We start from the raw sequence: 13,411 nt of genomic DNA on the forward strand, positions 1-13,411 counted from the left end.
TGAACCTTTGGTTACGTGATGAACACATAGGATTGTAGACAACTACAAGTTGTGTAGAGAGCAGAACTGTGGAAATCAAAGAATCTAAGTCCAGTGCTGAATCTAGTGCTGTCTAGGGGGCTCCTCTGAACCGGGCGCCAAGCCAAGAGAGTTGCAAAATAATAAACGAATGAATTGTTGTGAAAAGAACAAATATTTAGAAGTGGGGGCCAGATTTTGTCCTTGCTCATGGTGCCACATAAAGCAACTACTCTATTCTGAACTTAAAAATGGAAAGTGTAATGCTGGTGGTCAACAAAATAGGTTTAAAGACTGTCTCAAGGCAAATCTAAAAAAATGTAGTATAAACACCAACATCTGGGAAACACTGGCCTGCGAGTGCTCCAGTTGGAGAACAGCCTTTACCACAGGTGTCACGGGCTTTGAAGACGCTCAAACTCAGGACGCAAGGGAGAAACGTACTAAGAGGAAGGAACGCGGGGCAAATCCTCACCGTGATCAACTCCCACCACATGTCCCAACTGTGGAAGGATGTTTGGATCCAGAATTGGCCTCCACAGTAACTTACGGACTTATTGTTAAAACCATGTTTGTGGAAGACAATGTTACTCAGCTATGAGTGATCACCAAAGAAGAAGAAGAAGATATTAGCTATATCTACCCCTGGTAAATTAGTTACGTCTATCAACTTCAATGGGTCTCCATGTGGATACAATATCCTCATTTTAATGAAGTATTTAAGAAAGATGGAATATGATGCTTTGTGGAACAAATATCATAACTCAAGAGAGACCTATTGGAATGTAATGTAAAAGTGCTGTCTAAAATGTATAAAATATTATTGGAATAGGAGACAAATGATAAGCAAGTAAAATCCTCAATGATACATTGGGCAATAGATATTCGTCATAATATAGACATGGAAACATGGAAATCATTGTGGAATATGGATAGAAAAGTTACAGCATGTTATGGTTTAAAGAGATAACTATATGAAAATGATATATTGATGGTATCTAACACCAAGTAAATTGGCAAAAATGTATAAATCTAAATCAAATAAGTGCTGGAAATGTAGAGAGAAAAAATGCTCTTTTTATCATGTGGTGGTCTTGTAGTAAGGTTAATGAATTGAAAAATATGTTTTAAATAACTGGAGAAATAACCGGAAATCAAGGTAACAAACTTTTTATAAAAGAATAGAAATGGTTTATTGAATATTTACAGATAAATTGTAAACAGATAAGAACATTGGCAGGATTATTGTTATAACCTGCAGCTTCATAAGAGTATATATTTAAAGTAGATGAATAAATGAACAAATTAATTTGGATATGTAGAAGATATTAAAAATATATTTTAAAAACTGCAGAAAGAGGGGGAAAGAAGTCAAGTCTTGAAATGTTAAAACAACTGTAAAATTATTGAAAAGTATAAACCTGAAAATCAAATATATTTTTTTAAAAAATACATTAAATCATTGAATCACAAAAAAAACTTATAGTGATTTTATCACACTCCTTTCTTCCTGTTTGTTTTTTTTTAAGCCAGTGCATAGAGGGCTATGTTCTAATTGTTGTTAGTCACCTTGGGATCTTAGTGTGAAGGGAAGGAAATAAATTGTACTACTACTACTACTACTACTACTATTACTACCAATGTATGAGCCTGAAAAAGCCAGATCAACAAAAGATCAAAGTAATTTTGGAGTTCTGAATTAGTGGGCAGTAGCGAATGTTACTCCCACTTCGAGCAGACATACTGAAATTAATCAATATTGCTAAATTAAGTCAATTCATTTCAATGGGTTTACTTTGAGTGGGCCTTTGTCAGCAGCAATCCACTGGGTTATAGTCTGTGTAAGTCCTACTCAGAGTATTCCCGTTGAAATTAATAGACATGAATAACTTAGGCTTATTAAAGTCAATGGGTCTAATCTGAAAAAGACTACTTTTGGACAGCCAATGTCTGTCACCCAAATGTTTTGCAATGCACCCTGCTTGGTGTCTACTGAAACTTTCCCTTCCTTCCACCCAGTTGCATCTGTTTCTCCCTGACCACTTCATAAAAATGTATATGACCAACTCTTTGATCACGTGGTGGTAAACATATAACCCAGGCACTACCACAGACTTGAATGGCCCATGCTTTAGTTATTTGAGCAACACATCTAAGAACCTATTCCAGAGTTATATTGCCAGCCCATAAACCAAATTCCACTGAAGGATTATGAGGTGAACACATTGGTTATGTGGCCAACACTTGATTCTCAGCCTACAGTACGGTTGAATGACAAATAGCTGGGGTATGTTGGTCAGCTAGAGCACGATAATGAGTCATGGCCATAACTGGGATCATGGAGTATTGTAGAACAGATTATTCACTGGAAAGCTCAAAAGTGAAGCTTATAGCTACTGAGGAAGTTGGTAAGAAAGGGTGGTAAGGACAAGAAGGCCTGGGATGAAGGAGAAATAGAAGGTTTTTGTTAAAAAAAAACCAGAAGCTTTTTTACTGGGTATAGTGTGCAAAGAGAAACCGAGACAATATATATAAAAAAATTATTATATGCAACAACTGCGGCAAGAATTTTGTTAGCCCCAAAATGGAAAGTACCAACAAAAGAAGAGTGGCAGTTGAAATTGATGGACTTTGTAGAATTGGCAAAACTGATGGGAAGAATCCAGAACCAGCAAGATCGAACATTCCAAAAAGACTGGACTAAATTGATATTATATTTGAAAGACAACTGTAAGCAGTTAACATCACTAGCAGGGTTATCTGAAGATTTGTAAGATGAAATTGTTACTTATTCAGGTGGAGTAATTTAATGATATAACAAGAATATGAGAGGAAGTGAAATGCAAGGATGCAAAATATAATTTTGTAAACCATTAGGTGGGAGGGAGGGAAGTTGGCAGGCTGAGTTGAGCCAAAGAGTTATAAGAAGAGGATATAATGTTACCTAATGTGATTATATGTAAAACTAATAATCTATTTTTTAAAAGGTAATAGAAGGCAGGTGTGGTGGAACAGTCTCTGTTGGCAAGCCAAGGGACAGTTGGTGGTGGAACCCACCCAGTAAACGGCAAAGATGGGTGGAGAGACTTTCTACTGAAACCTCTGCTGGAACAGCAAACTGGTGCTTTAAAACAAGGTTTCAGAATAGCAAGGAGGGAGTTGAGCAAAGCTCCATTGTACAAGATTTTTGGTTACCATATATTGTGCTCATCTCTGTTATTTTTTCTTGTATTTTTTATTTTTAAAAAACAAATGTCCCTTTCAAACCCTGTTCCAAAATCTCCAAATACTTTCCTATCTCATTACCCAACAGTCCATGGGTAGGCAAACCTAGGCCCGGGGCCCGGATCCAGCCCAATCACCTTCTAAATCCAGCCCACGAATGGTCTAGGAATCAGCGTGTTTTACATGAGTAGAATGTGTGCTTTTATTGAAAATGCATCGGTGGGTTATTTGTGGGGCATAGGAATTCATTCATTTTTTTTCCTTCAAAATATAGTACGCCCCCCAAGGTCTGAGGGACAGTGGACTGGCCCCCTGCTAGAAAAGATTGCTGACCCCTGCAATAGCCCCAATACCGTGGATTGAGTTGTTGTGCAACCTGCCTTCATTTTTGCTCCCCTATCCAACCCTGATGTCAGGCAAATCCAGCACTACAATTCTTCCAATGGAGGGTGTGTGGTGATACCTTTACACCCACCCATGGATGTATATTTTATGTTGTAAAGACCTTAGGGGTATATTAATATCTAGAATATTTACCATAAACTGGGGAAACCCGTATTCAAAGATCACCTTGATTTCTCTACCACAGATAAAATGAGGAATCCTGTGCACTATCATGAGATATTTAGATGAATAGCAGGGTAAAATAAAGTAATAATCATCAAACTGAGAGGCACATTGAGTACGCAGGGTTGGACCTTCCTGCATCTGGACTCCTGCTAAATGCATGATCTCCTAGCAACCACGAGGGAATGTTGCATTGAATGTAGAAAATTCTCAGATCAGGAAGATGGCTTTAAAACCAGAAGATAAGAAGAGCTGGCTGGATTAGACCAATGATCAACAACACAAGACACTGCCAGGAATACAGAATTTTATTAGTGGACATAAGGAAGAGTTAAGAGAGAAAATACACCCAATACACCGAAAGGAAAATATAGAACACCATATATATTTCATGAACATATCAAGGCACTTTTAGGGGTTTTCAACATGTTCTGAAGAGAAGAATCTTAAATTTCACGAAGGTGGCAGGGACAAAGGTTGAGGCATCTCACTCAATGGGAAGGTAACCAGCATGTCTTTAAGTATTGTGTATATGAGGACGTTCATCCCTATATTCTGAGTGTTGAGCTAGCAACCAGAATGCTGGGTTTTCCTGCCAAGATCTGGGCTGACATGTTGTTGTTGTTGTTGTTATTGTTGTTGTTGTTTAAACCCAGGGCCCTGTTAGCAGTTTCTAAAGAGTTCAGCACTTGTACTGGTAAGTAGAGCAGCAGGTCTGGTGGCAGCAGCAGGGCACACAGCAGCTCTGGTTGCAACAGCAGCAGGGGGAACAGCCACACTGATTGCAGCAGCAGCAGGGGCTGCGACGACAACAGGAACAGCAGCAGGGAGAGCAGCAGGACTGGTTGCAGCAGCGGGGGCAGCAGCAGCGGGACTGGGAAGTGCAACAGCAGGGGGAGCAGCCACACCTGGAGCAGCAGGTCAGCTTGCGACAACAGCAGGGAGAGCAGCCACATCGAGAACAGCAAGACTGGGAGCAGCAGCATGGAGAGCAGCCACACTTGGAACAGCAGGAGGACTTTTGACAGCAGCAGGGGGAGCAGCCACACTTGGAACAGCAGGAGGACTTTTGAGAACAGCAGGGGGAGCAGCCACACTTGGAACAGCAGGAGGACTTTTGACAGCAGCAGGGGGAGCAGCCACACTTGGAACAGCAGGAGGACTTTTGACAACAGCAGGGGGAGCAGCCACACTTGGAACAGCAGGAGGACGTTTGACAACAGCATGGAGAGCAGCCACACTTGGAACAGCAGGAGGACTTTTGACAGCAGCAGGGGGAGCAGCCACACTTGGAACAGCATTTAGCTTTGTGGCAGCAGCAGGGGGAACAGCCACACTTGGAACAGCAGGAGGACTTTTGGCAGCAGCAGGGGGAGCAGCCACACTTGGAACAGCTCTGACCCTGTGAACAGCAGCAAGGGGAGCAGCCACACTTGGAACAGCATTGAGACTTGTTTTGACAACAGGCCATTTTGATGGAGTGGAGCTGGAAAAAAGTGAAGAGTTGGTTTCAGTAATCAAACCATGCAGTTCTCACATCCATACATGCATGGAGAAACACAGAATACATTTTTCTCTTCATGTTATGCCTTCAGTATATTCCAATTCCCTGACAATTATTAGTTACAGGAACCATACTTGACATCCCCATGGTAATTTCAGCCATGGCCTGAGAGCCCAACACATATCAACATGGTAAGACAGAACTCAATAGATTATAGAAACTTGAAGTCTATTAGTCTGTAATGCCAACGAGAGATATCCAGCTTTAGGTGATCATTTAGCAAAAAAAGCTAAATGGCATAATATCTGAAGAACAATTGACTATAAGGGTCAACGAAATTCTGAAAAGGGATTTTTTTTCTCTTTGCAAATTAATTCCTTCTACTGCAAAAAAACATCTCTGTAAGGAATGAAGCAGTAAAGAAGAGAACCTGATGGATCTTGTCCTGCAGGTAGTTCCCGTAAATCTACCCAATAACTCTAATTATGTATATGAGTTCTGTAAGAAGTTTAATGCTATCTAAATAACTGGCAATTAAATTCGAACTTACCTTGTACAGCAGTCGGAACTTGGAAGCACAATGGAGATTCAAGTGAACGAGTGAAGAGCTTGGGGAAGGAGGATCTTTTTATACAGGACTAAGCACCCAGCCCCTAGGAAATGAGGCACCGCCAATGAATGGAGACGTTCTTCATTGCTCCTCAAAGCACATGTCTATGTGCTGCGCTTTCCATCTCCCAATCCCATGTTCGTTGTGTTGGTTCACATCTTCCACCTCTAGAGACTTTTCCCAAGGTCTATAATTAGAGGCATTTGACGCTCATCACATTGTAAACCTCATGTCAAGCACACACCAGAGGGCACCTGAGAAGGACGGCTACATGAATTCAAATGCTCGAAAGAAGGGAATGGACCGTTTCGTTGGACCCATGCGGCTGAACGTCACCATTGTGACTCAACAGCGCATGATTGCTCGCTAGTTGGTTACACCATCTGAGCTCTCTTGCTAGAGGTCATTCCTTTTAATCTAAGTGTTCCAATTAGCAGTGTGTGTACGTTTTTATAAGTCAATAGGAAAAGATGAGATCAACAACTCAAAGACTTCAGGGCACCTTTCTTCCTCTTTTTGAGTTTTTCCTTTGGAATCTCACATTCCTCCAGCATCCGTAGGCTTGGGAAGATGTTCACAGGTTCACTGTATCATCAGAGCACCTGTGTGTGATGTTCTCACTCCACCTGAGGTCAAGTCAGCTGTCACCAAAAGGAGCTTGTCACCTGCTTTTTTATGTACAGTGGTACCTTGGGTTACAGACGCTTCAGGCTACAGACGCTTCAGGTTCTGCTAATCCAGAAATAGTACCATGAGTTAAGAATTTTGCTTCAGGATGAGAACAGAAATCATGCGCTGGTATTGCGGTGGCAGTGGGAGGCCCCATTAGCTGAAGTGGTACCTCAGGTTAAGAACAGTTTCAGGTTAAGAACGGACCTCTGGAATGAATTAAGTTCTTAACCTGAGGTACCACTGTATTTATATACAAAGGACGGTTTTAAGGCAATGGATGTTGAATACTGCAGTGATTCCCCCCCCCAACAAATAGATAAAATCCTCTGCTAACAACTGGAAAATGTATCACCTACTATGTGTGAATGATTTGGAGAAGAAGAAGAAAAAACCTCTGGTTATAGCAGTAATGATTACATTTACCTATTACAAAATAATACATAGAAAGCAATGTACTGTAATAGGTTCGTAAAAAAATGGGTCTTTTCATTACATTTTGTAACACTGTGCTTAAGTATAATGTCCAGTGTTATGATGCTTTCAGTCTGTTGTAATCTGCCCAAATATTACTTTTTTTGGATCTAATTAGCCTGTGTGTTGAGAAGGTTAGACTAGGACCAGGGAGTCGAGGGTTCAAATCCCTATTTGGCCATGATGCTCTCCTGGTTACCTTGAGCTAGTCACTGCCTCTCAGCCTAGCCTACCTCATAAGGCTGTTGTGGGGATTAGTCAATGAGCGTGGGATATAAATGCAATAAAATAAATAAACAAATAATGAACATAATAATAATAATAATAATAATAATATCAGATACATTTAAACAGTTTTAAATACAAATAAACAACATTAAGTCAATATATTTTTAAAAATAAAGTGTACATATATATATATATATATTTGCTTTCGTAGATTTTCACGGGTACAGGAATGCAGGTTTTGGTGTCCTCGGGTGTCTTCCCGTGTAAAAGTTGGGGTGTCTAGGCGACGTTTCAAAAAAGAAGAAAAAACTTCCTCTCTTTTCCAACACATGAAAGAAACAGGACACGAAATTAATTTTGCAGATTCCAAATTGCTCTTTAACATGGAACATCACCACAAGAGAATAATCATGGAAGCCATCGAGATAGAGAAACACCCTCACAACATGAACAAGCGTGACGACACATCCCGCTTGCCAGACATCTGGAAATTAGCCCTCCCCACAAAAACTGACACCAGATCCAGAGGCACACAGAACGCCATCACCAACCAACCACACCAGACCCAAACCCAGACCCTCTCCACAGATAAATTACAGACACCATCCAGTAGCCAAACCATGGTGGCACCTCCGGATGCTGCACCCCCCTGCAATCCCTACACAGATCTGGCTGACACAGGCCACAAAACCACAGCTCGCCCCTATACACGAAGCCAAGCCAGAGCACAACTAAGTGCAGTACAGCCATCTTCTCAGAAAAACTCTTCACAAAGTTCAAGAGGTCAAGACACAAAGACTTTAGCAACTAATCCACACCTAATGACCCACCTAAGTGGTACTCAGGATATCACTCAAGAAATCACTCAAGATATCCCTCAAGTAATTAAGGAACAAAAGAAGAAAAGGCACACTAGCCTGGGAACTTCCTCTCTGCCCAGAACATTGGAGGCTATACACCACACCCCCTCAACAGTATTTATAGGAACTCAAACACTGAGATCCTGCTCTGTTCCAGTAACAAGAAGCCGAAAGCACCAGCCTGAAGATGACGAGTGAGACCTCGTCGAAACGTCGCCTAGACACCCCAACTTTTACACGGGAAGACACCCGAGGACACCAAAACCTGCATATATATATATATATATATATATATATATGATACATGTGAGATTTGAAGTCCTCATTATCTTTTCAGGCTAATATTAGGGACTGAGCTCAATGGATATTTTGCATTTCCTTCGTTTGTAATTTTCACATACTCATTTCTTCAGTGTGTACTCTATTAGCTGCCTGACTCAACCTAAACTGGCTCACTGCAAACTTTAAGCTCTTCGGATTCATGATGCAGGTTTCCTGTTGAGAACTGGTTTCACAACTAGTAGCAGAACTAAAGTTCTGCTTCTGTAAATGATTGGGAACCCTGTTCAGGGATGGTATTGTGCCCCCAGGGTCTTGTAGCATCAGTGTTCTCAGAAAAATAAATATTTTTATGTCTTTATTTTGAGTTCATTCTTTCATAAAACACATATACCATTTGATTGTAAAGAACCCTCGCCACCTCATCTTGCACTTTCAAAAGCAATCAGACCTTCCTGCAATTTGTTTTCTCCGTTGCAAAATGTCCCTCTCCTTTTACACGTGCCACTCATTTTTGTGGTCTTCGGACGGTTTCGATTCACTCATCCATTTTTGCAGTTGATGGTGCTTGTGTTTGTTCCTTCTTCTTTTTAAAATCAGGTTGGGGGATTTTCTATTTGTTAAAGCAGTGTTCTTCAACTCCCATCATCCCTGACCATTGCCTAGGCTGGCTCAGGATGATGAGAGTTGTAGTCCAACAACATCTGTGGACCCAACCAGCTTAGTTGGTTTTGTCAAGGGATGGATGTTAACTGGGATCAGTTGCTTTTGGGACATGTTGAAACTCAACCAAAACTAGTTCCTTTTCAAAATGAACTTTCCAAGCTCTGGTATGACCTGAATGACATAGCATCCATTTCTCCCACACCTATTTGACTGTTACTCACCATTGATTGCCACGGATCATTTCTATGGCCTTCTCTTGCCCACTTCTTGCATTTATGCATCCAAATTGGATGAAATTTTGGAAAAGGCTAGGGCCAAGTGTGAAGTCTAGGAGTGATTCATGCGGACTCTTAGTGACGTGATTCTGGGCTACATCACCATTTGGAGCATTTTGTGGTCATCATAAAATACCAGCTCACCTTCTACAGTCCCGTTGTGGATGTGGTGTGATGGACACAAGCTCATGATTCAGTCATTGGGAATTTTTAAAAATTATAGTGATCAGGACTCAAGGAAGAGCAAAATCCTTATTACAACGTAAGAAGTGCATGTAAGTAAGACTGAAGGCAACCTGATCCAAACACACACACACCATTCACACTCAAAACCAAATCTCATTACACCAAACCAAAGACAACCAACCACACCCTAGGCTATCCCAACCTCTTTCACCACCAAAGAAATACAGTAGTGGAAAGAAGAAGAAGAAGAAAAAGAAGAAGAAGAAGAAGAAGAAGAAGAAGAAGAAGAAGAAGAAGAAGAAGAAGAAGAAGACGACGACGACTCCTTAAGGAGTCTCAAAGTGGCTAACAATCTCCTTTCCCTTCCTCCCCCACAACAAACACTCTGTAAGGTAATTTGAGGCTGAGAGACTTTAGAGAAGTGTGACTGGCCCAAGGTCACCCAGCAGCTGCATGTGGAGGAGCAGGGAAGAGAACACGGTTCACCAGATTATGAGTCCACCGCTCTTAACCACTATACCACATGGGTAAGAGAATCCACACAAGTGATGCTGACACAAAGCCCCGCACCTACACTAAGTAGAATAATAGAAGCATTGCCACCTGACTCCACCCCACTCACCATTCCCCCTCTCCCTCGTTCCTCCTCTTTTCTTCCTAACCTAACACTGTAGGTAACATTAATGTCTAACAACAAATGAAACTGATCTGTAGAAGACGCAGCTTGAAAAAAGAGACAATGCACATATTTTTGTAAAGTAAGAAATCTCCAATAAAAATATACTTTTTTTAAAAAAAAAATGTGTCTTGTTATTGACTATTATCAATAGAATTTATACCCTACCTTTGGAAATGCAAATAACTATCAGATTTTTGAAAAGCTAGCTCATAAAAATTTTTGAATTAAAATAAATAGCATTAATTGAATTAATGCAAATAGATTGTTGCTGTTTTGACTTTCATTTTGCTATCTTATTTCATGAGCTGCAGAAACTGCTTTTAAAATAATGGTTTTATTGGGTACTACAGGGAGCACCGGGGATGAGTTTCTTGAATCAAGGAGGCGGTGGCCCCCAAACATTTGGGAATCACTGCTCTAACCCATTTAGCTTAGTATTGTCTCCACACTTACTGCTATCAGTTCCCCAGGGTTTCAGACATAGATTTTTCTCTCTATGTCCTACCTGGACATGCCAGGGATAGAAGCAGGGACCTTCTGCATGCAGAGCAGGGGCTCTTCCATTGAGCAATAGACCTTCCCCCAAGGAAAAGTTTTGTGAAGTACAGAATGAACCAACAACACCTTGCAAAGCAAGCCATGATTCCAGAATTTCATTGTAGGAGTCATTTCAGAGTTGAAGGTAAAGGTAAAGGACCCCTGACAGTTAAGTCCAGTCACAGACGACTCTGGGGTTGTGGTGCTCATCTCGCTTTACTGGCCGATGGAGCTGATGTTTGTCCGCAGACAGTTTTTCCGGGTCATGTGGCCAGCATGACTAAGCTGCTTCTGGCAAAACCAGAACAGCACACGGAAATGCCATTTAGCTTCCCGCCGGAGCGGTACCTATTTATCTATTTGCACTTTGACGTGCTTTTGAATTGCTAGGTTGGCAGGAGCTGGGACCGAACAACAGGAGCTGACCCCGTCGCAGGGATTTGAACCGCCGACCTTCCGATCAGCAAGCCCAAGGCTCAGTGGATTTCACCACAGTGCCACCTGCGTCCCAGAGTTAGGCAGAAACAATCACACACCAGACACCAAGGGGATAATAAGAGCACCATATATTCCATGAGAAGGTCAAGACTGCATCACTGAAAATTTAGAAGAAGTATTGAAGAGAATTAATCAACAGTTTCACAAAGGAGGAAGGGACACTGAACTCAGCAATGAGGCATTGAACTCAGTGAGATGAGCCTGGGAAGAAAACCAGGAGGTGTGTATATATATATATATATATATATATATATATATATATATATATGCTTTCGTAGATTTTCACGGGTACAGGAATGCAGGTTTTGGTGTCCTCGGGTGTCTTCCCGTGTAAAAGTTGGGGTGTCTAGGCGACGTTTCGACGAGGTCTCAATCGTCATCTATATATATATATATATTTCTGACATTCTGGGGGTTGAGTTGGCAAGCAGCCAGTGGAATGTTGCTTCCGGGTGCTGGGCTTCCAAGTTGGTTTTTACATTTAATTGTTGTTAGCCACCCTGGAGCCTTAGGGTGAAGGGAAGCAAATAAATTGTACTACTTCTACTATCACTACCGATGTATGAGCCTGAGTAAACCAGATCAACCAAAGATTAAAGTGATTTTGGAGTTCTGAATTAATGGGCTGTATCCAATGTCACTCTCACTTAGAGCAGACCCATTGAAATTAATCAATATTACTAATTTAGGGCAAGTCTTTTCAGTGGGTTTACTCTGAGTGGGCCTTCATCAACAGCAATTCACTGGTTTATACTCAGTGTCAGTCCTATTCAGATAATGCCCATTGCAATTAATAGACACGAATAACTTAGGCCCATTAAAGCAATGGCTCAAATCTAAAGAATATTATTATTATTATTATTATTATTATTATTATTATTATTATTAGACAGCCAATGACCGTCACCCAAATTTTCTGCAATGCGCCCGGCTTGGTGTCCACTGAAGCTTTTCCATTATTCCATCCAGTTGCAGCTCTTTCTCCCTGACCACTTCATTAAAGAGTATACTACCAACTCTTTGGTTATATGGTGGTGAAGACAAAATCTAACACTTTAGTTATGTGAGCAACACATCAAAGAACTGATTCGAGAGCTACATTGTCAACACATAATCCTGATACCATTGAAGGATTTTAAGGTCAACGCCTTGATTACATGGGCAGCACCTGATCCTGAGCCTACAGTAGAGTTGTGTAACAAATATCTGGAGTATGTTGGCCAGCTAGAGCATCAGAGCTATGGCAGTAACTGGGATCACTGAGTATGGTAGAGCAGTTCATTCACTATAAAGCTCAAAAGTGAAAGTTTGCAGCTGCTGAGAAAGATGGTGACAAGGGCTGGAGAACATCAGGAGACCCAACAGTGAAGGGGCAACACAGCGATCAGTAGCATTGATGGCCTTAGCCTCCATGAACAAGCCTCATGTTATTTTGGATAGGCACAGAGAAAGTTGCCATATAAAGAATCAATCCATTGGTTTTGGACCTGGAACATTCTCTGGCCCACTTGAACATGATGGGTTTTGAACCTGGGACCTTGCGCATACAAAGCAGACACACTTCCCTCCAACTGAGCTAAAGATTTTCAGCCAACAACACAAGACACTGCCAGGAATTCAGAATTTAATTAGTGGACATTAGGAAGAGCTATAGAGAGAAAAACACACCCAATACACCAAAAGGAAAACATAGAACACTATATATATTCCATGAACAAATCGAGGCCCTTTTAGGGGTTTTGAAGAGAAGAATTTCATGAAGGAGGTAGTGCCAAAGGTTGAGGCATCTTTCTCAACAGGAAGGCAACCAGCATGCATTTAAATATTGCTTTGTGTTGATGTTGATTCCAATATTATGCGTATTGAGATTCTAACCAGGAACCCGGATTCTGTTTCCAGGATCTCGGCTGACTTTCCAGTTTTTGCACTGAAGGCCCCATTAGCAGCTTCTAAAGAGTTCAGCACTTGTACTGGTAAGTAGAGCAGCAGGTCTGGCCGCAGCAGCAGGGGACATAGCAGCTCTGGTTACAACAGCTGCAGGGGGAACAGCCGCACTGATTGCAGCAGCAGCAGGGGCTGCGACGACAACGGGAACAGCAGCAGGGAGAGCAGCAGGACTGATTGCAGCAGCGGGGG

The 13,411-nt window shown here is 41.4% G+C and overlaps 1 long non-coding RNA gene across 1 annotated transcript; it reads right to left on the minus strand.

Annotated features, from left to right (window-relative positions):
* Window positions 1–4,100: 4,100 nt before the first annotated feature.
* On the minus strand, window positions 4,101–6,565 carry LOC309359231. The gene is made up of 2 exons (XR_014163790.1): window positions 5,865–6,565; window positions 4,101–5,296 (listed from the first exon to the last, which is right to left on the minus strand). It is a non-coding gene; the product is annotated as an uncharacterized lncRNA (long non-coding RNA).
* Between the last annotated feature and the right edge of the window lie 6,846 nt (window positions 6,566–13,411).

Source organism: Podarcis melisellensis (genome assembly GCF_964234715.1).
Source record: "Podarcis melisellensis genome assembly, chromosome: 16".
Lineage (NCBI taxonomy): Eukaryota > Metazoa > Chordata > Lepidosauria > Squamata > Lacertidae > Podarcis > Podarcis melisellensis.